This window comes from Lissotriton vulgaris, chromosome 2_2, assembly GCF_964263255.1.
Source record: "Lissotriton vulgaris chromosome 2_2, aLisVul1.2, whole genome shotgun sequence".
NCBI lineage: Eukaryota > Metazoa > Chordata > Amphibia > Caudata > Salamandridae > Lissotriton > Lissotriton vulgaris.
This window is the reverse complement of record NC_141688.1, coordinates 325,851,681-325,877,994: the sequence shown is the minus strand read 5'-3', so window position 1 is coordinate 325,877,994 and position 26,314 is coordinate 325,851,681. Positions and strand designations below refer to the sequence as shown.

The 26,314-nt window shown below is 51.7% G+C and overlaps 1 protein-coding gene across 5 annotated transcripts in view; it reads right to left on the bottom strand.

Moving 5' to 3' along the window:
- PACSIN3 (protein kinase C and casein kinase substrate in neurons 3) overlaps positions 1-26,314 on the bottom strand; it is a 319,761-nt gene that overhangs the window by 293,260 nt on the left and 187 nt on the right. The window lies entirely within an intron of this gene.

The following is a 26,314-nucleotide window of genomic DNA, read 5'->3' as shown; positions in this document are numbered from 1 at the left end:
AAGGTGCGGGTAACGGAGCTGATGCCACCGGTGTTCCGCCGGCCTCTCCACCCGCCCGGATTCTGGAGTTACGGACCGACTCGCCCTGGCCCGGGACCCAGCCTGCTCCGCAATGCTCTGCGGACCTCACGTCCCCTGACACAGCCGATCCGCTGCGGGGGTGGTGCGACTGGACGGCGCTTCCCTGTAGGGACACGAACTGAGCGCTGCCTGCCGCCAGGGACCATTGTGCACGCTCTGGGCTGAACGGTGATGGAGGGAAGAGGTGTCTGACCGGCGGGTCCTTTGTTCTCGGCCGCCATGCTCTTGCTCCGTTCTACTCGTCCCTCTGGCCGATGACGGCGAGCCCCACCAGGCTCTGCTCGCCTCACCACGCAACTGTCGGCCTTCAGGCTGCATTTCAGATCGGGCGGAATATCGCTAGCCCGGGGATTGCTAACGGCTGCATGATCGCGTCCCGCGAATTCCCCCTTTCTCCCCCACAGCACCTCGTTGGGTAGAGGACAAGATGGCGATGCCGGTGGCTCGCCACTGAGGAAATCTACGCATCCTCCCCACGAAGCAGCGAGCTCGTCGATGCGAAGGGGGTCGGAGCACAATCTTCCCACAGGCGTGCAAGAATGGGGACACTACAGCCTGAATTCACCCTTGCAGACGTGTTGACAACCCTGGGTGAGTTGAGATCGGCGATGAAGAGCAGCTATAGCGCGCTGGGGGTACGACTCGATGTTTGCGCCCAAGCTTTCAGCGAGGAGCAGGGGAATTGTCTCTCACAAAATTCCAGACTGGAGTTGTTGCAGTCTACCACCGCAACATTGTCTCGACGAGACACAGTGGATGCTACAGTAACCATCACTGTGGCGGGTAGCGGATTGTTGCCACTTAACAGTTCAGTCGTTGCTACAGTGTTTCCCCCTTGCTCCATGCTTAACTGTATGCATCTATTTGAGATGACGAGGATTTGGCTACCAGCGTCCTGCCCTCCTGTTTCTTCACCAGCATACTTGTCACGGACTCTGATTGCTCTGCTTTGTGACTTTTGCGGCTTGAACACGCCAGAGAGGACTGAGACCGAGGGAGATTCCTTTCCTGGGACCGGACGCCATTCTTCCTTCGCCTATGCACCTCCCCCCTCCTCCGGGCGGCCATTTTCTCTCGTCCTCCTGGACTGCACTGGACTACCAAGCGGAAGGGGTGAGAGGACGAGTCCCAGATCGGGCCAGGGCTAGGAGACTTTCTTTTGTTTAGCAGCCGGGCGGGTGGGTGGAGGCAGGGTGGACCTTGAATTTGGCCTGTTTTATCACGGACTGTGCATTGACTCTCCCTAATTGATTGATTACTGTTGCTTTACTTGATGTCGCTATTGGGGCGGGGAATGCTTATTGGGCCGGTGGAGTCCGCATGAATGTATAATTGGCCCTCCTCCCGGATTTTCTCTTGTGGGAGTCCAGGGATGGATTTCTGTTCCTACTCCCTATATCACTGGTTTATACTCTTTTATTTTCACTTTCTCTTTTGCTTTCTCTTCTTCCTCTTTTCTCTTCTCTTGCTATATTTCGGGTTTATGGGGCGCCAGACACTCTGCTAGGGGGGGGGGGGGGGGGGGGGGCAGGCCATAGCCTCTGCATGTGTGTAGGGTGGGGGGTTAACTTTTAGTTCGAGTTTTTTTCTATGGTGCCTTTCTATGTTCTTTTATAATTTTTCCTTCTTTCTTTGGCCCGTGCTAGGCATACTGGGGGATGGGTGGCGGCGCAGATGTAGATGGGTTGTTGAGGCAGCTTTCTTGTGGTATGAATAATTTGTGGCCATCCTCTGGTCGGGACTTGCATGTTGCGAATCGAACTGCTTGGTACTGATGTTTCTTGTCAAGTCCCACCTACATGGACCTCGCTCTTCTTCTTTTAATTGTTTCAGTACGGAGTAACATGACCTGACCTTAATAGTCGCACAAAAATTTAAAATTAACCTGCATTGCTCCTGTGCCTAGGTATCGCGGCGCTTTCCAGTCTGTTTTTTGCACAGCAACTACTGCTAAGCTGCATTACCTTGTCGCCGTATTGCATGCACTAGTGCTACATGAGAGTTCGTGGCCGGCCGGACGGTTGTGGGCCCGTATTTGTACTGTTTTTGTGCACAATAAAGGTTTTAAAAAAATAAAAAAAAAATAAAAAAAAAAGGATTGCCGGAGGCATGGATTGTATGCACGAAAAACACGGCGAGTGGTAGCAGCGTTTTGCTGTTTTGGAGTGGATGACACGTTTGTTACACAGTGATTTACACGCACAAGAATGAGGACACTGGCAGGATGTGACAAACGCGTCCACCACACCACCTTTGATCACAGAGTGGAGTGCGGTGAAGCGAAAAAGAAATATTCTACACACACCGATTGGTATGTTGTATGCTGTGTTGTGTCACCATCTTGTTAAAATGACACAGGGGCATTAAAAAGCACATCTCACAATGGGAAGTAACAGTCTTACAAGAAATGATACACCATGTCTGGTTTCATTGTTTTTTTTGTCACAGATGGAGAACCAGAAACAATACTTACTTCTGACGAGAAGAGGAGCAGCAAGCTGCCCTTATTAAAATACAGTGCAGGGGAATCCCCGAGTACTGTCTGTTCCAAAGAGGACTTTATCGCCCTGAAGGAAATCCAGCACCCTCCAGGGGCATTTGAGGACTGAAACATGCTGGCCCCAGGGTCTTAGAACCAAAATACCCCAACCGACCCTTTCATCTTTCATTTTAGCATCCCCGGCAGGTCCAAGAATAAAGAGAAACTGGGATCTATGGGTGGATTTTTAATCTTTATTCGCCCAGAGCTCCCGGAAACACGGTCGAGCCCACCCGGACATTTAGGCGTCAGGGTGACACGATGATGAAGCATGACACCACTAGGGTGTGTGAGGGTAACTAACTCAAAAGGATTTGTTTCCTTTCCCACTTCCTAGGGGGCCGCCATCCTTAGCTTCACATAGGAGCGCCCCATCGTTGTTGGATCAGGTTCCAACAAACACAAGTCGTAAACACAGGTTGTGTAGTCGAGGGACTTTTTGCGATTCAGTGTCAGCACACAGGAGGGGGCACTCCCCTTTCAGAGTTCTTCTTGGCCCTTAAAGTATTGAGGAAGGTCTCTTTCTCTCCATACCTTGTTGTGTACCAGGTCTTCCTCTCGGGGGCCCTGGCGTCAGCCTCTCGGGGGCCCTGGCGTCAGCCTCTGGGGGGCCCTGGCGTCTGCCTCTCGGGGGGCCCTGGCGTCTGCCTCTCGGGGGGCCCTGGCGTCTGCCTCTCGGGGGGCCCTGGCGTCCGCCTCTCGGGGGGCCCTGGCGTCCGCCTCTCGGGGGGCACTGGCGTCCGCCTCTCGGGGGGCACTGGCGTCCGCCTCTCGGGGGGCACTGGCGTCCGCCTCTCGGGGGGCACTGGCGTCCACCTCTCGGGGGCACTGGCGTCCACCTCTCGGGGGCAAGCATGGGCGAATTTTGCGAATCTCGCGTTCGCGAATTTTGCAGATTTGCGAACTCGCAAAATCCGCGAATTCTCGCGAATTTGCGGATTTTTTTTGTGTGTTCGCGCGGGTTTCTGCCAGTTCGCGAGGGTTTTGTACAATTTCGCAAACGCGAACTTACCTGTCCGGTCGCAAGTTTTGCGAACTTGTTGTTTCTACGTGTCCAGCCTGTTTGGGGCACTCTTCTTCATCACTGCCACTCTCTGTCACCACTGCCACTCTCTGACTACTCATGCCACCCTCTGGCCCACCCATGCCACCCTCTGTTTCATCACAGCACCCTCTGGTTGTCCAGTCAGTGTACATTATTGTGGCAAAGCAAGCACACCTTCCCTGCCTCAAGTGACCTGAATTAATTTGGGGCTGATTAATGTGTCACAGAATATTTTTTTAGCTGGCACCTGCTTCCTTAGTGCTTCCTGATTAGTGATCTTTTGCACTTGCTAAGTGCTTTCATTGTTGCAAAATTAGTTACAACACCTGCCCTGCCCCAACTGACAATAATGAATTAGGGGCTGATTAATGGCTTTGAACTTCCAGCCTGGCTCCTGCTTGTCTCCCTTAGCTGTAATTCAGGACCTTTGTGGCATATGTGTAACTATTCTGAGGTTCAGAGCAGGGTCACATAATAGTTGCAACTGGCAACTGAACTCTGGAGGGGCCCCTCAGGAAGCACTACAGGAAATGGCTACTAATGATGAGCCTGAACTTTTGAACCTGGTAAGTAGTTTCAGTTTTGCTAAGATCGTATTTCTGCAATTTTGCGCTTATTCGCGGGGCGCGAAGTTGTACTGGGAAGCCGCGAACTCACGCGAACAGTGCGAGCAAGCCATTAAATCCGCTGCTCGCGGATTTTGCGGGAGATTCGCGAATCTCGCGGATTGCGAATTTACCGAAAATCCGCAAGCGAAATGAATTTTCCGCCCATGCTTACTCGGGGGGGCCCTGGCATCTGCCTCTCGGGGGGCCCTGGCGTCAGCCTCTAGGGGGGCCCTGGCGTCAGCCTCTAGGGGGGCCCTGGCGTCAGCCTCTAGGGGGGCCCTGGCGTCAGCCTCTAGGGGGGCCCTGGCGTCAGACTCTCGGGGGCCCTGGCATCAGACTCTCGGGGGCCCTGGCATCAGACTCTCGGGGGGCCCTGGCCGGACGCCTGGTGTCTGCTTCTCGAGACGGTTCTACTTGGAAAGCTGTTGCAGTTTCTTCGGAGCGCCCTCGCCTTGCTAGTTAAGCGATATATGCAGAGGGCGGTTGCACTCTGTGTGCCAGTCTCCATGGGCCAGAATAAGCGTTGCTTTAGTGCTTAGACTGCCCACCAGAGGCGCTTTAGTGCCCAGACTGCCCTCCAGAGGGGCTGCCATGCCCAGACTGCCCTCCAGAGGCGCTGCAGGGCCCGGACTGCCCTCAGTGCCTGTGCAATCCTGCCCACCTTGGGAGGTCGGTACAGGGTTGCGGTTCGAGTCACTCTGGCATTGCTGGACCGGTCAGGGCCGGGACTGAAGACTCGGGAACCTTCCTGTGGCCCAGGCTCACGGGTGGGGCATTATATTTTAAAGGGGGAGGGCAGTGGGCATGAGCGGCTGAGGGTCAGGACCAGCTAGTTTGGGGGTGGTCCTGCTTCTGGACTCTGAAAGTTCAGGCCTGATGGCTCATGTGCTCTGCCACAAGCATGTGGGTGTCCCACCGCTCGACTGGATGCCCCTGTACCCAACACACGCACGGGCTCCCACGGGGTGCCAGGGCACTCTGGAGAAACGCCACAGAGCCAGGTGTGCACTGGCAGAGAGAGTGCCCAGACAGGCGCCCGCGCTCTGCCCACACCAGCTGGCACTGATGCAGGCACCAACCGATGCGAGTCTGAGGGTGCACTGGGCATAGCTCCATGCACTCCGATGCCAGGCCTGCTCCTGGTACCCATGAACACGGGACTCGCATGCCATGTTCACGCTCCCCTGTGCCAGGCCCCGGCTCAGCATGGCTCCCTGCTCTGCCCCCTCTGGCTGTCACTGCTCAAGCCACAGACTGAAACCTCACCCACGGCTGGTGCTCCTGACTTCAGCCATAAGACTGGCAGAGAAGTTTGCCTGGCAGGCTGCAGGAACCAAGGGATGTGCCCACTTGCATGCCAGGCGTGCTGAGTTGGCGACACTTCCAGTCACTGAACCAAACAATGCCCATGCAGGAAAGTGCTGCTCTAAACCTGTGCCAAGGCACTGGAGATGCCCACACGGGCATCCGGGTCCAACCCTCACCGGGTACCACTGCTTTGGGCACAGAGTGAGGCCTGAGCCAGGTAGGCATGAGCTGCTCTAAAACTGTGCCATGGTGGACGCAAGCTGCTCTAAACCTGTGCCAGGCGGACATGAGCTGCTCTAAACCTGTGCCAGGGCACTGGAGATGCCCACGTAGGCGTCCAGGTCCACCCCTCACTGGGTACACTGTTTTGGGAACTGAGAAGCCTGTGCCAGGCGGACATGAGCTGCTCTAAACCTGTGCCAGGCGGACAGAAGCTGCTCTAAACCTGTGCCAAGGCACTGGAGATGCCCACACGGGCGTCCGGGTCCAACCCTCACCGGGTACCACTGCTTTGGGCACAGAGTGAGGCCTGAGCCAAGTGGGCATGAGCTGCTCTAAACCTGTGCCAGGCGGACAGAAGCTGCTCTAAACCTGTGCCAAGGCACTGGAGATGCCCACACGGGCTTCCAGGTCCAACCCTCACTGGTTACCACGGCTCTGGGCACCGAGTGAAGCCTGAGCCAGGTGGGCATGTGCTGCTCTAAACCTGTGCCAGTGTGGACATGAGCTGCTCTAAACCTGTGCAAGGGCGGACATGAGCTGCTCTAAACCTGTGCCAGGGCGGACATGAGCAGCTCTAAACCTGTGCTAGGGCGGATACAAGCTGCTCTAAACCTGTGCCAAGGCACTGGAGATGCCCACATAGGCGTACATGACCACCCCACACCGGGCACACTGCTTTGGGAACAGAGAAGCCTGTGCCAGGCGGACATGAGCTGCTGTAAACATGTGCCATTGAGGACATGAGCTGCTCCAAACCTGTGCTAGTGCGGATATGAGTTGCTCTAAACCTGTGCCAAGGCGCTGGAGATGCCCACATAGGCGTCCATGACCACCCCACACCAGGCACACTGCTTTGGGAACCGAGAAGCCTGTGCCAAGCGGACATGAGCTGCTCTAAACCTGAGCCAGGGCGGACATGAGCTGCTCTAAACCTGAGCCAGGGCGGTAATGAGCTGCTCTAAACCTGTGCCAGGGCGGACATGAGCTGCTCTAAACCTGTGCCAGGGCGGACATGAGCTGCTCTAAACCTGTGCCAGGGCAGACATGAGCTGCTCTAAACCTGAGCCAGGGCGGACATGAGCTGCTCTAAACCTGAGCCAGGGCGGACATGAGCTGCTCTAAACCTGTGCCAGGGCGGACATGAGCTGCTCTAAACCGGTTCCAGGGCGGACATGAGCTGCTCTAAACCGGTTCCAGGGCGGACATGAGCTGCTCTAAACCGGTTCCAGGGCGGACATGAGCTGCTCTAAACCGGTTCCAGGGCAGGCATCAGCTGCTCTAAACCGGTTCCAGGGCGGGCATCAGCTGCTCTAAACCTGTGCAATGGCACTGCAGATGCCAACACAGGAGTCCAGGTCCAAACCTCACATGGCACCCCTGCTCAGGACACCGAGTGAAGTCTGTGACAGGCGGACATACGCTGCTCTAACCCCGTGCCAGGTGGACACAAGCTGCTCTAAACCTATGCCAGGGCGGACATGAGCTGCTCTAAACCTGAGCCAGGGCGGACATGAGCTGCTCTAAACCTGAGCCAGGGCGGACATGAGCTGCTCTAAACCGGAGCCAGGGCGGACATGAGCTGCTCTAAACCGGAGCCAGGGCGGACATGAGCTGCTCTAAACCTGAGCCAGGGCGGACATGAGCTGCTCTAAACCTGTGCCAGGGCGGACATGAGCTGCTCTAAACCGGTTCCAGGGCGGACATGAGCTGCTCTAAACCGGTTCCAGGGCAGGCATCAGCTGCTCTAAACCGGTTCCAGGGCAGGCATCAGCTGCTCTAAACCGGTTCCAGGGCGGGCATCAGCTGCTCTAAACCTGTGCAATGGCACTGCAGATGCCAACACAGGAGTCCAGGTCCAAACCTCACATGGCACCCCTGCTCAGGACACCGAGTGAAGTCTGTGACAGGCGGACATACGCTGCTCTAACCCCGTGCCAGGTGGTCATGAGCTGCTCTAAACCTGTGCCAGGTGGACATGAGCCGCTCTACACCCGTGCCATGGCAGTGCAGATGCCCACACAGGTGTCTGGGTCAAACCCTCACCGGGCACACTGTTCTGGGCACCGAGTGAAGCCTGTGCCAGGCGGGCATCAGTTGCTCTTATCCTGTGCCAGGCAGGCATCAGTTGCTCTAAACCTGTGCCAGGCGGGCATCAGTTGCTCTAAACCTGTGCCAGGCGGGCATCAGTTGCTCTAAACCTGTGCCAGGCGGGCATCAGTTGCTCTAAACCTGTGCCAGGCGGGCATCAGTTGCTCTTACCCTGTGCCAGGCGGGCATCAGTTGCTCTAAACCTGTGCCAGGCGGGCATCAGTTGCTCTAAACCTGTGCCAGGCGGGCATCAGTTGCTCTAACCCTGTGTCAGGCGGGCATCTGCCAGGCGGGCATCAGTTGCTCTAAACATGTGCCAGGCGGGCATCAGTTGCTCTAAACCTGTGCCAGGCGGGCATCAGTTGCTCTAAACCTGTGCCAGGCGGGCATCAGTCGCTCTAAACCTGTGCCAGGCGGGCATCAGTTGCTCCAGCCCAGCGCCATGGCACTCCCAGGCCGACTCCCAGGCGCAGTCCCGACTGTCGCCGCTTCTTCAGCGCCTCTCCAACACCGCGGGGGGGGGGGGGGGGGGGGGGCGCTGCTATTGCTTCCAAGTGTGCCCTCCAGGCCCCCACGTTCGAGCTGGGCTGGTACCCATGCCCCCCCCCCCCCGCGTCTAAGAGCCGCCCCCACAGAAGCCCTCCATGGCTGCCCCTGTGAGCTGCTCCACAAAGCAGGCATCTTACAAAGGGGCCCATTATACCCCCCCCCCCCCCCCCGCCCCCTCCAACATTAGAGCGCGGATTCCCGGCCCCGCCCACGCTCCTGGAATCTAAGAAGGGCAGTGGGTGAAGAGCGCGACCCCCCCAGGACAACCCTGGCCCCCTTCTCAATGCCAAGCGCATAAAGAGATCCAACCCCTCTCGGAGCGCTAGACTCAAGTCTGCAACAGGGGGGGCAGGAGGGGACATACCTGGGAGGGGGGAGAGTTCCGACCGCAGCTCGGAGGACTAATGCTCCTCCTGCAGAGAGGCGGAGTGCACTCTTCACCGCTGCGAGGACTCGCATCTGTGGCTTGTAGTGTCACCATGAAGGCCCCGGAGCGGGTCAGCGCCTCGAGCAGGCGCTATGGTTTAGGAGCTACAATGTGTGGGTGTGTCACGGGGGCAGCGCTCAGAAGGTTACAACAGTCGTGAAAGACCAGGACCGGTGGGAATATGCGGCAGGGGAGGGGCAAACTATGCGGCAGGGTGGAGGACATGATGCGACACGTATGATAGTATTGTTACTATGTTGTCATTTTTATTCTTAATGTCTGCGCATTCGTTGCACCTTATTGGTTTCAGTTCAACATTCAAGTATTCTGCAAATTATCCACAGATGGTGAATTTTGTGGCAAAGATATAATTATGCGAAAAACGCAGCGGCCACAGAACCGCATAATTCCAGTGCCCTGATGAGATTACGTCATCAGCGTGCAGCAGACGGAGGGGAGTGCTGTTGGGACAGGTATGTCCCCTGCCTGGTTTAGGACCTGGACTCTGCCCCCAGTGACCCCTGCCGGAGGTCACCTGGAATTGTATTTTTGGCCTAAAACACACAGTAACCCCCGTGCGCGCCTACTAACATGTGATTGGCTGCCAACACTCCAACCAGGAAGTGTTGCTAGCCACCTTGGGACTCTGCTTCAAGCCAAGTCTCACAAAAAAATACAAAAAAAAGGTACACAAAATATACAAAAAAAGGAGGGGCACAGTAGGAAAACCATGACCCCCCTACCCCTACCCCAGATATGGAGGGTCCTACAGGGAAGTTAAAAGTATATCTTTTTTTAAATTTCATTTTCACAGGTGGACCCGCTGAAAAAAAAAAACAAGACTTGCGGGCTCCTGCGCATCTTTCATGAAGCCCCGGGGTAGGCCAAATCCCGGTTCAGTGCTTATTGATTAAGGGGGAGTGAAAACAGCAATACCTGCGACCCGGAGACCACCAACTTTACTGGACAAGCAAATGAAGCGAGAGGCCTGCACGGCCCCCGCCGCCGCGGGGCCGCTGCCTCCCAGAGGCTGCACATATGGCCACCCAAGCAACCCTGGGGACCGTCACCTCCCGGGGCATTCTTTGGAATGCATGTGGGGGTTCCCCTGGGCAAACCTAACGCCTTGGGGACCACCCCCTCCCCAGGACAAATGTTGTATTAATGTTAGGGGATGAAGCCCCCTGGCCTCCCGAGGGTCCTTGGGGGCCAGGAAACCCTCGAGTAAGCCCCACAGAGCAGGGTTGTTGAGAGGTGGTCGGAGGCCACCCCACCTTTTCTCAACCCCGCAAACGCGCCTTCTTGAGCACTGCTAGTTGGGAGATGAAGTCCCCTTGAATGCTGAGAGTCCTTGGGGGCCAATAAGACCTCCTGTTACCGCCAGTAACTTCACCAGTAACTCACAGACAGGGGGATTGCTGAGAGCTGATCAGAGGCCCACACCCTTTCTCCACCATTCTTCAAACACAACTACTAGTTTAAACAAGCATTGGCATAGCCAATAGGTCTCGCCTTTGGGAGCTTATAAGTGTTTAGTTATCCAGCACAATATGCTTGGTGCAACAACATCAACCGTTGCACGGCTGAACACTTGTACGGTCCCAAAGGCGAGACCTATTGGAATTGACATTCCTGAACATTGTTAGAAATAACTTTAATCAAAAACATACACTTTTTTCATTCATTCCAAAACTCCTGCTGCTCTTCCATTATACATGGTCTTACACCGAGATGCAACGTAGATTAAAAGACAAGTTCTCTTAAAGAAAAAAAATCCCTGCATGAGCACTGTCACATTATAGGGAAGGGCCCACTTATGATCAGGAAGCCGAGCTGTGATGCAAAGCAGACAGCCCTGGACGTCACAGTTCATGAGGAAGACCTCTTTATTCCCATCATCGCGCTGCTTCGTCATCACAGAAATGAGAAATCGCACGTGAGGAGCGCTGGAGCACCCAGGCAACAAGGAAGCATTAATTTATCATTTTTAGCACCCCATGGTCTCAAAAATATAAATACCAAGAAGGCAGCCTGGCAGAAGGAAACTGAACACTCTAGGCTGGATAGCATGATCGCCAACAGATGGAGGTGAGGAGCACGTTTCCAAATACATATCAAAGGGTTGGAAAGTACTACCACAAAGGGGTTACTACGGCTGCCATGTGCCTGAAAATAGAATAAACTATTCCGCAGAAAATGCCTTTTATTTATGTCATTTATAGGTTAAAATAACAACAAAAAAACATTGTTGGCGGCTCACTAGGACAGTTCTGCACTTTTCATACAGACGAATCAGACGTATGTCTTTGCTGCTGAGACTTGTCCAGGTGAGAGGTGTTTTCCACAGGTAGGAACAGATCTAACAGATGGAATTTCCCCTCTATCCATTGGAGAATGGAGCGAGCAGCAGGTAGCGGAAGCAAACTGCTACAAAGGTTAGCAAGAAATAAAGTAATGTGAAACTTCCCTGCAGCTAAGTACTCAGCGAAGACTTTCAATTTTGAAGCAAGCAGTGTCGGACAGCTTTTTTATTACAATGGCAGTTAGTGAACTTAACGTGTTGATTGGTGGTTGCAGGACAATAAACTGTAGCGACAGTGGCGACACTGCGACACAAAAGTAGGCTTCCCTGGCAGAAGCGAGGCTCGCACAGCAAACGGACGGTGCAGCAATTAACGGAGTCTTACCCATACAGGCCAAGGTCACGAATTTCGGTGCGAGCCCCCGTACTGCAGAGCTCTTTGACAGAAGTAAGCTTCATACATGCGGGTAAAATATAAAGTCTGAACATTTACTCATGTGTCACCAGTTTTATTCTCTATATTCTATGTTTTTTGGGGTTAGAAAGTGGAATCTGAGCCCTACCATCCCAAAGCATTTCTGTTTTCACCGTATTACATTTGAAAGTCGAGCCATTTAGTAATAGTTTTTAAAAGGATAGGTGAAATACATTTTTTCAGAGCCAAAAGCAGTAGTCAGTCAAATAACGCACTGTTGAAATTTCTATAGGGTGAATCGGATAAAGTACATTTTAGAGCTCCATATTACAGCTAGCATCAGCCAGGATTGTGGATGCCATAACATAACATAACAACACCGCTGCAAAGTTTGCAATGAAATAATATACAGCCGTAGGGATGCTGCGCCCGTATACGTCTAGAATATGAGCATGTGGAAGCCTTGACTGGTACATGACACTGGCTATTCTTTTCTGCTTTTATACTACATGTCTAAAGTCGTGATGGTTTAATAATTGTGTCAATTGTATCACCTATGCGACACAGATTCTGGACTAGATGTATTTCACAATTTGCCTATTTAGAAAGCAATAGAGACACACACCTCTCTAGAAAGCAAGAGTGTTTTTCTTTTTTGGATCCATTTCACAGGGAAGCAACTAAATGAAAGAAGGAAAGAGGTTGTGAACCATTTCTTCAAGTCACGGTTTTAAGTAAGTGATGAGCAAGACAGAAAGAGAGGGAATAATAGGAAGGGGGCCAGGGGGGGCAGCTGCCAGCACAGAAAAGAAGAGGACATTGTCTCTACCTTACTGCCCAGAGAAGACACGGGCAGAGTCCTTTTCCTTCTCTGCCTCTCCCCGATCGTCCACAAAAGCAACCACGCTCACACATGTTGCCCCCTGCCCCCCTCAGAAGTATTCTAGAGCCTCATTGCGTTACAGCCTTAAGAAAAGAGGAAGAAGGAGAGGCATAGCGAGCCTTTGAGAGGAAGAGAGAGGAGGGCGTGCGCTTGTGCACGTACCAGCAAGCTCGAGGCCGCCACTAGCAAAAGCGTGTATTAGCATTTTCTGGAGCCACACACTAAAGGTCTTGCAGAGCTACACATGCGCTGGCTCAGCGAGACCCAAAAACCATAGAAATTCAATGGAAAAAACAAAGGTTACAAGGGCGTTATAGTAAGGAATTCGCATTTAAAAAACCTCAGAAATGCACTGAAAAAAAAAAAGCTTACAAGGGTAATAGGCTAAAGATTCACCTGTACAAAACCAGTGAAATTCAAGTTATATTTAGCTGAGCTAACTAGAACTTGTGACCCCGCAATGTACTGAATAGAACACCGAGTAACTGGAGTAAATGGATACAATTTCTCGAGAGCACCTAACTAATCACAATAACCACTGGACTAACCACGACCCTTGGGCTCCAGAGTAGCGTGCTACTCGCCGTAAAGCGGTTAGACCCCCTAGTCTGGGATAGTAAGCGCTATCTAAATCCAATTACAATATATATACATGTATACACACACACACACACACACACACACACACATTTACATTACATATGGCAGGACCCCCACCCCGAGCCCGCCCCGCCCCCCCCCCTCCCCCTCGAGTCTGCCTCTGCTGGGGGCCTGAAGCCCTCCTCCTCCTGTACAACCGATAAAATCAGCCTTCCAGGCGCATGGGAAAGGGGAGCTAACATTTTGCTTTACAGAATGACCTGACTTTCGCCCCCAAACCAAGACGCGAATTCAACAATAAGCAAAGTGTGGGGCCGCCCGCTGAAGCCGGGACTGTCCCGGGAACCCGGGAGGTCTGGCCATCCTCGCAGCGGGACACAAGTGACCCCCCCCAACCCCCCCCCCCCCCTCCTCCGCCCCCCACAGTCCACACCGCCTCCTTGAGAGGCCAGAGGCTGGTCGCCCTAGCCCAGCCATCAGCCACAGTAGGTCAGACCCCAGTGGTAAGAGACACCCCCGCGGGTGTGGCTGGGTGACCCGACAATCACTAGTACACAGGGGTCACTTTACACCAAAACACCTGCTCATATTTATAGCCGGTGCTTTAAATGGGAACAATAAACGCAGGTCCTCGTTAAAGAGAGCTAGAGGTGTAGTGGGAGGGGCCAGGGGCGGGGCTAAGGGCAAGACATGATATTACTAAACAACTTCTATATTTGTTGCCGCACACCAAAACACATGATAAATGTGTCTATATAAGCAAAGCAGGTTAACCCATTACACAAAATGAAAGAGTAATGCGATAATATGTTAACATTTCCTTTTTTTTTCAATAGTTGCACCTTCTTAATGCCATACTGTTAATTGATGATATTTGGCACAATGCTATATATTTTTGAGCACGTGAGTAGGAAGAAACTGAAAATAACCCCACATCACACCAAAGCTCTTAGGGAAACAAGCAAATGAAGCAAATCATCATGACCCTCCCCAGAAGATCTCTCTTGTGTCTTCCATCGATCTATCCATTCCTCCTTTCATCCAACCATTCACCTGCTGATGTCCACCATTTACCCGTTACATTCTGTCGTCTATTCAGTTTTTCATCCATCATTCAGTTTTCACCATTCCATCTGTCCACCCTTCATATCCAAACCTATCCATTCATCCTTTCACTCATCCATCTCTTTAATCACCCTTTCAGACAATCCCTCCTTTCACTCATCCTTCATCCAACCTTTCATCCTTTCATCCATCCTCCCTCCCTTTCATTCATTCATCCATCCAATCTTTCACTTATCCACCCATCATCCACCCTTTTATCCAATCATCCACCCTCTTTCACCCACCCATCCATTCATCCATTTATACATCCACCCTTGCTTACTCATCCATCCACTCACTCACCAACCCTCACGCCCTACTACGTTATTCATGACCCTTTGTCGCCGCAGACATGTACACACAAAGTGTCATCCATTTTCTTTAAAATACCTCCTGAGAATGTCTTAATTCTCTCTCGCTTTTTTCTTACAAAAAACAGGCTTACAAGTGCAGGCAAACACACAAACATAGCAGACACACAAAAGACTCTGGTGTGCTAAAAGCCATGTTATACTCTTCACCATGGCTTTTGTAATTGCCACTGCCTGGGGTCTGCCAAGATTCCTGTGTTTGCGCAAATGCAGAGGATAGTGTGAATGTGATGGACAGCACAGGGCTCTGTCAAACACAGCGTGACGGTGAGCACCGGACATTATGCAAACGGGCCCTGCTGAATAGCTCAGCTGGGGCTAAAGTCAGGGCTACAGAATCGGCGCCTTGGCTGCCAGACACGTGCCACTCCTGCTCATTAGCACTCTCAGCCAATGAGCCTACCTTTCCATGAGTACCGGTACTCTCCTCGGCAGTAGAGAAGTGCTGGTACACAGAGTGATACATTTAAGAAGTGCTGGTACTCAGTACCGGCAAATACCGGACCATTTAAAGCACTGTTTATAGCTCACTTAAGACACGTGTGTTTGGGTTAGAGCAGCCGTGGGGGGTGGGGGTTGGAGGGTGGCGGGGCCAGCTCTCATGAAGGGGATGGATGTTTCACGGAGGGCTCCCATTGGTGGAAGCAGTGATGGAGGCCCATGGCGACAGGTGGAGAGTGGCCCCTGTGTAGGCTCAGAGCTGGAGAAAGTTCTAGAAGAAGGTGGTGCTTTCTTGAAGCTCTGCGTCTAAGGGAGACTCCGCATTTCATTTGCTTCCATCATGCACGATTCTGCCCCCCCACCTGATGTTTTGACATATCTCCGGGTGTTTAAATGTAGCGCCCCGCAGGTTTATAGACGCATTCACCTTCCAACGAGGGTCATCTTTAGGAGAAGAGGAGAGATTGTCATATTTACGGCAGTCTGAGACGAGCCACGATGGTCAACGAGGCCACGAACTCGAATAGGAACCAGGTTAACAGCGCCATGAACGGTGTCATCCGAAGTAGGTGCTATATAGACGGTAAATGCTCCCCCAGAATACCAAAGCAGGAGCAAGGAGGAAAATCCTACCTCAGAAGTCGGCATGACCGAGATGCCAGCACGAGCACCCCTCCTTGAGAGGAATAGATTATTGCATTCCTTGCACTATTGTGTGGATGAATTACCGCTGACAAAGCCTCTTTTGGGTCGATTTGAGAGTATTCTTTGAGTATTCATTCCCATACACGTGAGAGGGACACTTACTTGCACACATTGAGGGCACTATGGAGTCAGACGTCTACTGCCCTGATGAAGTCCTCATAACAATTAGGTCGAAACGTCGCACATCTCTGGTTGTAATAAGACTGAAATCACATTTAAAACACTGCAAATAAACATCGCTTGCATCATCTCTGTACAGAAGACACCAGATGAGTATTTCGTACATATTATGGCACTATATAAACACTCACGCCACTATGAGCACTGCGCCGTCTGCACTATTACTGTGGAATGCACTGAACGAGTGGCCTCAAGTTCTTGCTTCCATTGTTACATTGAATGGAGTGGATGAAATATACAATATTTGTTACACGGAGGTAGAACTGGATACGGCCCTATATAAGAATACTCCTGCACTCTTGTGTTTGGGCAAGCCAGGTCCACTGGAAATATGCGATTGTGAGGTCACTGCGTTTTTTGCATAGTTATAGATTTGCCGCATTTACCACATAATTCCTCATCTGTGGTATAATCTGCAGATTTGGACTCAAAAAAAGTGTTGTTTCTGGCTTAAACAGTTCAAACGTTACTAAAACAACAGGAACATGAGACTGTTCGACATTGCCCTTCTTGAAGGAATTTATCCCAGAACGTTTTGCTTTTTCTGAATCTCTCTGCATGACCTGAGGATCTCTGGGCATCTTCCCACTGGACTGCAGAGGGAAGGTGTGTACGCCGGTCCCGCACGCACCAGGAAGAAGGTGCGTATATGGTTTGTTTTGGTACCTAACCTATGCGTGCCCCATAAACACGTACCCCACATACCCGGGGCGGGTACGGCACTGGCTAGTAGTGGGACGTAGCACTGAGTGTGTCACCCACCGGATAGCCGGTCAGCCATGCATTGGGCCTGCCATCACAGGCCTGTGGGGCACCATTGCCCCCCTGCATAGGCTGGCATCACCCATGCCTCAGCCATCCTCGAGTGGGCCTTCTCATAACACAAGGACAACCCTCGCTCCCCTCCGGGAATCACTGAGGGGCGCAGAGTGTGTTAGACTGAAGGCAGGGTAGAGACAGATGGAGGTCCCTCGTCCAGGTAGTGAGGAACCCACGTGGGACTCGCCTGCCCTGGAGTTGGACTCCCCACGGGGTACTCTTGGGGTGTTGCTGATGTTCTCGTGTTGCCTTAGTGCACGGGCCACTTCCTCACTGCAACAACAGTGTGAAGGTGCAGACTTTACTTATCCCAAGTAGTAGCCCCGAGAATGCAAAAGGTCTCCTTCACTTGTACCAATGCAGGATTAGGGCCAAGAAAGAACCCAGTGGAGTAGAAACCCATAGAGTAGAAACCCATAGAGTAGAAACCCATAGATTAGTGGTAAATATCCCCCAGTATAAACCAACCCCACAGCGTTCTACCGTTTCACTGAGCCCAACGACACTCAAACTGGGCTCGACAGGATGCGCAGGTGGGGCACCGTAGGGGAGGACACTGTTGGGCCGAAAGATTTCACAGAAAAGAGATCCTTGGAGGTAGCAAGGCCACCGCACCACTGCACAAACAGATCTACTGAGCATATCTTGGTCAGTATTCTTTAATTACAAATGGACCCCGGACATGGAGTTCTAGCGCAGGGTCATCCACCTCGAAGGGAAAAGGAGTCTGGAAGGGTAGGGGTGAATGCCAGCATAGATACCCACTGTCAGAAATACTGGAAGATAGAGGTAGATGGGTACACTTGGGTAAAAGGGAAGGGGCAACCCCGAATTGTACAGAAACTTACACTGTACTCCTAGTGTTTCAGAGTCAAAGGAATGATACCGCTTGGCACCAACAAACATTGTGAAGCAACACTGCACGTACCAGATATGCAATGGGACACCTCTGTGTTGATATACATGGACCGGCAATGAGGGAAGTTTGCCTATACCCAGCTTGTTCCGGGATGACAAGGCCTCTGCATCCTCATAACTATACACACCCAGATCCTGGTCCTCCCTGGAAAAGATCTGTCCAAGTTGTACCAACATCCGCTACAGAAGAAAACAACTCTACTGCATCCGACTTGAGAAAAAAGAAATGCCAATTACTTTGGCTTGGCTCAGTAGAAGGACAGTCTGGAAGAATTCAGATAGTTTTCTGACACTCAATTAAACGCAGCAATGTCCATACCCTTTTCATCTTGCAAACAAAGGCAAACACCCACTGGTTACAAATAACCAGGTGGGAGCTACTTAAAATGATCAACAATACTGAGCTCGGCCTAAATGTCATCAAGGAAGCACTAAGAGCCTTCCGCCTCATGGCGATGCAATATCGGTATGTGCCGGACTTGATGACAGCGATGGAGGGTGGAGGGCAAAAAAATAAGTTGTTGTTCACTGCTGTACTTTCTTTTCCAGACACGACCTGTAAAAAGTGACAGTGACTTGCCATCCACCAACTGTATAGTCTACAAGCTGACATGAAGAGGGTGGGGGGGCTCCTGAGCAGAACTGGTTTATAGACTTAATTTCCTGGTTTCCCCGATGGGTGACCAGACTGTGCCTATTATTGCTTCCCATTGTTCTTTTTGTGCTATTTCTGCGTGGTTTCTTACTGTAAAAACACAGTCCTCAAGTTAGGCAGAATGCAAGTAAGTAGGGAATTAGTAATAGACAAACCCAACACAACAAACCTTGAATAATGTGACTGTCATAAAGTATGGGGTAAAGGTGTAGTTGAAAATTCAACTAGAGGGGGGAATATTCATATTGATAAATACAATATTGATATATACCATGATATACGTACGTATAATAACTAACTTGCATCTCCGTTGTAGAATTCACCTGATAAGACCTCCCCCTCAAACCCCAGTCTGAAATAAGTCGTCAGGCAGGCCCTGGGACCTCGGCCTGAAGCAACTGATTGACAGATCACAGGTGGGGCAACACGTAACCCTTAGACAAAAGCGCGAACAGGAAAACCCGGATCAATCCCACAGATAGTCAGAAACACCACACTGGTCTCAGGAAATTGACCCCAAATAAAACACGTTTGGCTGGAGGGGCACCTGTTTCCAAAGCACCATAAAATCAGATGCCACACGAAGTTAGGAACCCTCAGCCAATCAGAACACTGCATGTACACTACACGCAGTGATCATGAGCTCCCCATGCCGGACATCTGGGCATGTACTCACTAGCTCTGCATTGTGTCCATATAGGGTTGAGACCAGTGCTCAATATGCAAAACAAATTAAGTGTCAGGGCCCTCATCAGGGGCTATCGCAGCTTTCACCACCCATGCCCCTACCAGCGCTGCCATCACAGTACCTACAAAACTACTAATCACCACACTGCTACAAGCGCAGCAAGGCCCTCATATCTATAAGAATCAGCTTGGGCAGCAGATATTATTATTAATGTATAATGAAATAATAAAACTGTTGTCCTGCACAAACAGCACCACCATGTGGCAGCTGTCATATCTGCTGATGTTGACAATTAGGTGCTGGTGTGGCACACCGGAAGCCACCGCCTCAAATGAAGCACGGGTCGAGACCCGCCTGCGGGTCTTAACAAATGACCAGATTTGGGACTTTGCGACTAGGCCCAGATTCCTGTTCCAAAAAGAATACACAAATCGCTTTATTATACTTAGTGAAATTTATATAATAATGGCCAAAACCAATGAACTTTGAGACCGTCTTCAGACCCCGACTGTTGCCTGCTCTGCCGCTCGTTGCATTTAATTTAACCAAATGTTCCTGTTTTGTCAAAACACCTTTTGTCTTTCATTTTTTCAAGGAAAATTCATATTCAAGCAACAAGAGCTACCAGGAAACATTCAGGGACAAATATTCCCATAAAGAAAGTGACAAGCAAGAGCTTCTGGCACCAGTGATCCCTGGAGGTCTGCGCCCCCCCTTGCACCCCAGAGGGGTGCCAGCAGCCTCTCGCTGGGGTGCCAACACTGTGTCAGACGCCCAGCTCCTCCCTGGGCAGCTCTCCTGGCCCACAGTTGTCAGACATCCCATCAGGGCCAGTGCGGCCTCGGCGTCAAGCAAAGGCAGGAGGGTGGAGAGTGAAGAAGACCCTCAAAGGAAGGGAGGGAGGAGAGGTTGGGCAGGGGCCTTCGTCACAGACTCGCCTCACACAACCCCGGCATGCATTGCGCCATGTTAAAGGTTGTACTGAGGGTGGTCACACTAGATTTACCTATGCCATCTCCGCACAGGCCCAAGAGGAGTGGGGGGGGGAGAGATTCACTACATATATGTAGGGAAATCGCAGGATAGTGCCTTCCTCTCTCATTGGCTCACGCTTCATCATCAGGTCTAACCCTGGTCCCTATGATCCAGGGAGGGGTCAACCATGTGCCGTGAAGCACTTTGAATAATATTCCCGACATGGAATTTTTTATGTAGCTCTAACAGAATCACCCATTTTATTTTATTTCAATTTTTTTAATCTAATGCTGTAAATGACCAAAGCTGATAGGGTCTGAAAGATCACAAAGACCTTCAGGACTCCCCAGTTTCTCTTTATTCTTGGGAGGTAGATGAAAGAGGGAATACAAGTTACATGTTCACATAGGTCTCTTGTAAGGGGGCTATCTTCAGAGGTTGGGTGTTTAGGGTGTTGTACCCATCTTTAATAAATGAATTTTGTAAATATTTGGGTACGGGTGCTTTCAGTCTGGTATGCCAAGGCGTCTGTTGGATTTCACCAGGAATTTATCCATAAACATAAAAACACACACTACGCCCCCCCCCCTTGCTCTTAAAGTCTTCAACAATGTTGGTTATTTTACAAATATTGTGTTTTTGCTCACTTCGTACCTCTACTTATCCGCACTCCTCTCCCTTTCCACTGCCCCTTAAGACCCTCTCATGCGCCCGCTTGTCTATAATGTATGTTGACACTAAATGCCAGCCCAGCGCGAGTGTCGGAAAATCTAAAGCTTGTTCCCCCTCCCCCAATCTTCGGACCAAGCCATGCCCACATCTCTTCCTCGAGCGGGCCACTTTCTCCTCCCTGATGAGGGGGTTTAACATTTCAGAACTTCACACTCAGCCCCCTCATCTAGTTCTCCCAAGTTCTAACCGGGTGGTCTTTGTTTTGCCTGGACTCGGGCGCAGCTCCCGCTGCTCTCACCCACTCCCCTTTCCCCTTAGCTCTTCCACTCCACTCTGCCTTCATCTTTGTTGCCAGTTTTCCCTGAATGTCCTCCTTGCTGTCTCCACCCAACTGTCTGATCCAGTGTTCTTTCTGGTCTATGTTGTCATGTAAAAAATAAAAGTTACCAATGCCAGTAAATCTGTCTATAAACAGACAAAACATGCAAATACAAGCATGCAGAAATGGCGTTTCCACGAGTTAGTACAAAGACGACAGACCTACTGGGTTTTCCTATGCGTGTTTGTTAGAGCCTGGACCCCCATGTTTGGCACCATTAAACTTTTCAAAATCCCTTGTCCGAGTGGAGAATACATTCCCTCTGTTCACTGGTTTTCCTGTCGCCCCAAGTACTTGTTTGTCAGCTGATGACTAAATCGCTAGCGCTGTGAAGCCTGAATCAGGTAGCTATGCGCTCAACAAATGCAGATAATAATAATATGTGTATTGGCAATTATGAAAAAAATAACATGTTTAGAACTCCATAATGTATTTATAATTAAATGGCACATCATCAGTTTGCTTGGGATTGGGACACAGACATCTGAGGAAGCTTTTCAGCATTTCTGCACATTTGACAGTAAAAGGAGCAAAATATACACATTAAAAGGAAGATTAGAGAATGTAAGCCTTTGCTCACCATGCCACCCCAGTTCAGACCCAGCCATAAGTAAATCAGTCCAAGCCATGTCTTGCCAGGACCGGAGACAAGCATCCTAGGACCGATTTCAGTATAACCCCCTGAGCAAGGACCGGATCGCTGAAACTTTTCAGACACTCACCCCCAGTCACAGATCTGGGTTGAATCCATCATCGATCTTTAGCCCACCCTGCCACCCCAGTTCAGACCCAGCCATATGCATATCAGTTTGACCCTGTGCCTCGTGGGAACAGTCAAACTGCCTAGCCATGTCTTCCCTGGACCATCAGCAAAGCTAGCTTGAATCCAGTGGCAAAGTGGGCAAAGGACCCACGTCTGGGCATACCCTGCCAACTTAGGATGAACAAAGCAAAACCAAAGGGGATGATGGCAGGGGCGGATTGGCAATGCGGGCATCGGCCGAAGGCCGGTGTCTCGGTGCCCGCTGTGGGCCTTTTTTTTTCTGGAGGGCTGATTAATTTACTAATTGCAGGGGCCTCACTGCTGTTCATGTGCTCCTGAGCTGAAGGTCTGGGGAGGGCTGAGTAGGTTAGTAATAGCAGGGGCTTTGCTGCTTATTAGGTGCTCCTTCCCTGGAGGGCTCGAATAATTGTGACCGAAAGGGGCCTCGCTTTTTTTTACTTGCTCAGCATGTAGGCCATTGTCACCTTGGCCCTGTGTCCTGTGCAAGAACAGCATCCTCTCACTTTCATTCCTTGTCTGAGCCAAACATCTTAAGGATTTTGGGGGCCCTGGGCCAAATATATTTTTGGGCCCCTGTTCGGAACAGATTTGAATTTAAAATCCAATTTCTGCTCTTTGATGCCCTCTCTCAGCTGGTCACTGGACAGAGCACTACCATACTTGTCCAAACTCTTAATGTATTGACATCTAATATTCAAGGACATTGACGTGTGTTTTCAATATTACAACACAGTAGCAGCTCACTAAAATGACTGAAAATAATCTCAGTGCATCCTCCCATTTCTCATGTGATGGCCTGTTTGATCTCAAAGATGTTTTTTATGGATGTTGCATGAAACATAAACACATTTTTCTGCAAAAATCTATGTGATAGGTTCTTACTCGTCGCCCATATTAAAAATACATTTGAAAAAAATGGTATTTAAAACAATCTGTCTAAGGAGTATGCATGGTCATTAGGGCAAGATTCTTGAGCAATCCTCAGTCTCCCCATGGCAAAGACTTAAAGGCAGCAACAGATATGAATAAAACTGTGTTTTTTGTCTATCGACATCAGCTGCTGGCTGTGAAATAAATTTATGACTGGATTGTACAGAAACATTTTCCAGCATTCTTTACACCCCAGACTGCCTTTTCCTCGTTTGTGAATTCTTACTTTTGTTATCACATGTTCTATTTCCAGAGATTCCAGTCTTACCCTTTCTCCTTCACTTTGTACTAGATTTCGGATGTATGTGATGATTAGAGTCTAGGACATAGCGGGTTGGGGAAGAGTATCTTACGACCTTGCGCAGGGCGTTAAGACTGCAAGTAAGTATTCAGTTATCTGAACTGCAGTGCTCCTAGTCTTTACCAATGTTACTTGCTCTGTAAGCTTTAAAAGGCTTAAGTTACTCAATATTTCTCTACAAATTAGACCTTAAATAGTAACCAAATAGTGTTTCATGAAAGGGCACGCCCCTTGAATGTGGGCCACGCCCCTTAATTGTGGGCCACGCCCCTTGAATGTGGGCCACTTTTTTCGTCAGTGCCGGGCCAAATTGTGATCCCAATCCGACCCTGGGTGATGGACGGAGCGCTGAAACTTTTCAGACACTCCCCATCTGTCACAGATCTGGGTTGAATCCATCATTGTTCTTTAGCCCACTCCCCACCCCAGTTCAGACACAGCTATATGCAAATCAGTCTTGACCCGGTGCCTCCTGGGAACTGGCAAGTTTGAACGGACGCTGAGAGTCGGCGGTTCCACTGCTAAGAGTTAGTGGCACTGTGCAATGTTGGCAGTGTGTGTCTGGGTCTTCTGTTTTAAGGGCAGTGGGGCTCTGCCCTGTTGGCACTGTCTCCGCCCTCAGTTTTAAGGGCAGTGGGGCTCTGCGCTGTTGGCAGTGTCTCCGCCCTCAGTTTTAAGGGCAGTGGGGCTCTGCCCTGTTGACAGTGTCTCCGCCCTCAGTTTTAAGGGCAGTGGGGCTCTGCCCTGTTGGCAGTGTCTCCGCCCTCAGTTTTAAGGGCAGTGGGGCTCTGCCCTGTGGGCAGTGGGGCTCTGCCCTGTGGGCAGTGTCTCCGCCCTCAGTTTTAAGGGCAGTGGAGCTCTGCCCTGTGGGCAGGGGGGCTCTGCCCTGTTGGCAGTGTCTCCGCCCTCAGTTTTAAGGGCAGTGGAGCTCTGCCCTGTTGGCAGTGTCTCTTCCCTCAGTTTCAAGTGCAATGGGGCCCCTTCCTGGCAGTGTCTGGGACCTCGAGTTAAAGGCAGTGCCCTTGATTTTAAGGGCAGTGCGGCTCTACAGGTAGTGGATGTGTCCTCGCCTTCAAGGGCAGGGCAGCAGGGATCTGCCCTGCTGGGAGCGTCGCTGCTCTCGGTTTTAAGGGCAGTGGCAGCGTCTGTGCCCTCGGTTTCAAGGACGGCTTGGCTCTGCCCTGCTGACTGTATATGTGGCCTTACAAGGGCCCCTATTCACCACCTGGGGCCTACAGGGGGGCGTGTGGTGCCCCGAGCGCCCCACACTCAGGAGGAAACTATCGAAAGACACCTCACCTGTCCCGAGCCCAGGCATTGCACAATCAGAGCTGGGATGCGAAAGCGCCTAAAGGCGGTCAGAACCACGTCTGGAGCTATCCAGGCGCATTCCTTCAACAGCGGCCCCTGCGAGGGGACATGACCGGGTCACTGGGGGTCAGTCATGCAGACGGGGGTAACTCACTCCCACCCCCACGGACTCTCACCCAGCTCACACCCATCCTCAGCACGCACACTCACAGCTCACACCCATCCTCAGCACGCACACTCAGAGCTCACGTCCATCCTCAGCACGCACACTCACACCCATCCTCAGCACGCACACTCACAGCTCACGTTCATCCTCAGCACGCACACTCACCCAGCCACGTCCATCCTCAGCACGCACACTCACCCACCTCACGTCCATCCTCAGCACGCACACTCACCCAGCTCACACCCATCCTGAGCACGCACACTCACCCCCAGCTCACGTCCATCCTCAGCACGCACACTCACCCAGCCACTTCCATCCTCAGCACGCACACACACCCAGCTCTCACGTGCAGTGCCAAAGAGAATCTTTCTGCAGACATAAGTGCAATCCGAGGCACGCCCCAGGTGCAGTGCCAGCTCACAGTGCCAACAGGCCATGCCAAGTACAGAAGCTTCTAGAACCAAAGTCAACACAGCAGGGACGCGTCGTGCGACCCACAAGGGGGCTGTCACACTCACACGAGGCGACTCTTGTTACAACCCTGTGTGTTGTGTCCGGGGCCTCTCGGTGCCCGCCGAGGCCTGCTCCCCTCCCCCTCTCCGGGGAACGGGCACACATCAGCTTTTGTGTGGGGCGGATTCTCCTCTCGCCCTTCCAAAGTCGATATCATTAGGGCCATTGTGTATTGTATTACGTACATGCAATTCTGTAAATATACGCGTTTTCCTTGTAGCGCCTAGACCCACATCTCCTAGCAGCCGTCTCCAAGCACACGCCCTCCCTAGGCCGTGCAACGCCTTGAACATACTACAGCTTGCCAGACCGTCTGCAGGGACGACGCTGTGCACCAAGGCAGCACCGATAGCGCCCAGAAGCGGAGAGGCGCATGCAGGACACGACACCTAAAGACCCGCGGACGCAGAACACCAGAGGTGCCCCGTTCACAGCACCCACATCCAAGGTTTCAGTTGCCCCAGGGGGTTACATCTGGGTTCAAGAGGGTCCCACTGTGGCGGCCGGGAGGGCCCGTGCCACGCGTGACGCCCTCAGCCATGCGTGACACCCTAACACGTGTGTGACACCCTCAGCCGGCAGCAGCGCGAATGGTGGCATTTCAAATCGGCTACTTACAATGTTCCTGAAAACTACAACTCCCAGAAGGCAGCGCGCTGCCCTCCGGACCCCCACAAACCCCTCCTAACACCCACACATGGATTCTAAAGTCGACGGTACTTGTGTGCTCAGCCTCAGTGAGGTATTACAGGCAGGTCTGAACGGGGAGGAGAAAAGGGAGGGGGGGGGTGGGTCACTTGACGGCTGAGATTTCTTAAAGTGAGACTTCACCCCCCTCCGCCCCCCCTCCTATGGGGGCTTCTGGGCTCAAGGAAGGTGCAATCAGCAGCCTGCGATGGGGGCGTTAGAGGACTATTCTGGGGCTCAAAAGTGAAATACTGGGGTGCAGATGCCAAGTGGCCCCGCCCGCAGCCAGTCTGGGTTTAAGCAGGTAAAACAGTTATAGGACTCTGCTGTATGAACACGAGTGAAACTACAACTCCCAGAAGGCACGCGGCTGCTGGCGCAAGGGCAGCGCTCCTGGAGGTGGGGGCACTTGGCACTCATGAGGGGCGCACCTTATGTAATGGAACCGGCCCTTTTGTGAAGCGCTCGGACACCTTTGGGTAAAGTTTGTGCGCTATACACAATCGCATTAAATAAATAAATAAAACACCACGAACTTTTGTGACCACCAGGGAGGGTTGGATGAGAGCGACCCTGAGGGGGCGTAAGTAGTCTGGCCGCTCAGGGGGGAGGGGGGCTCAGATACTACCCTCCTCACTTCAGGAAGCC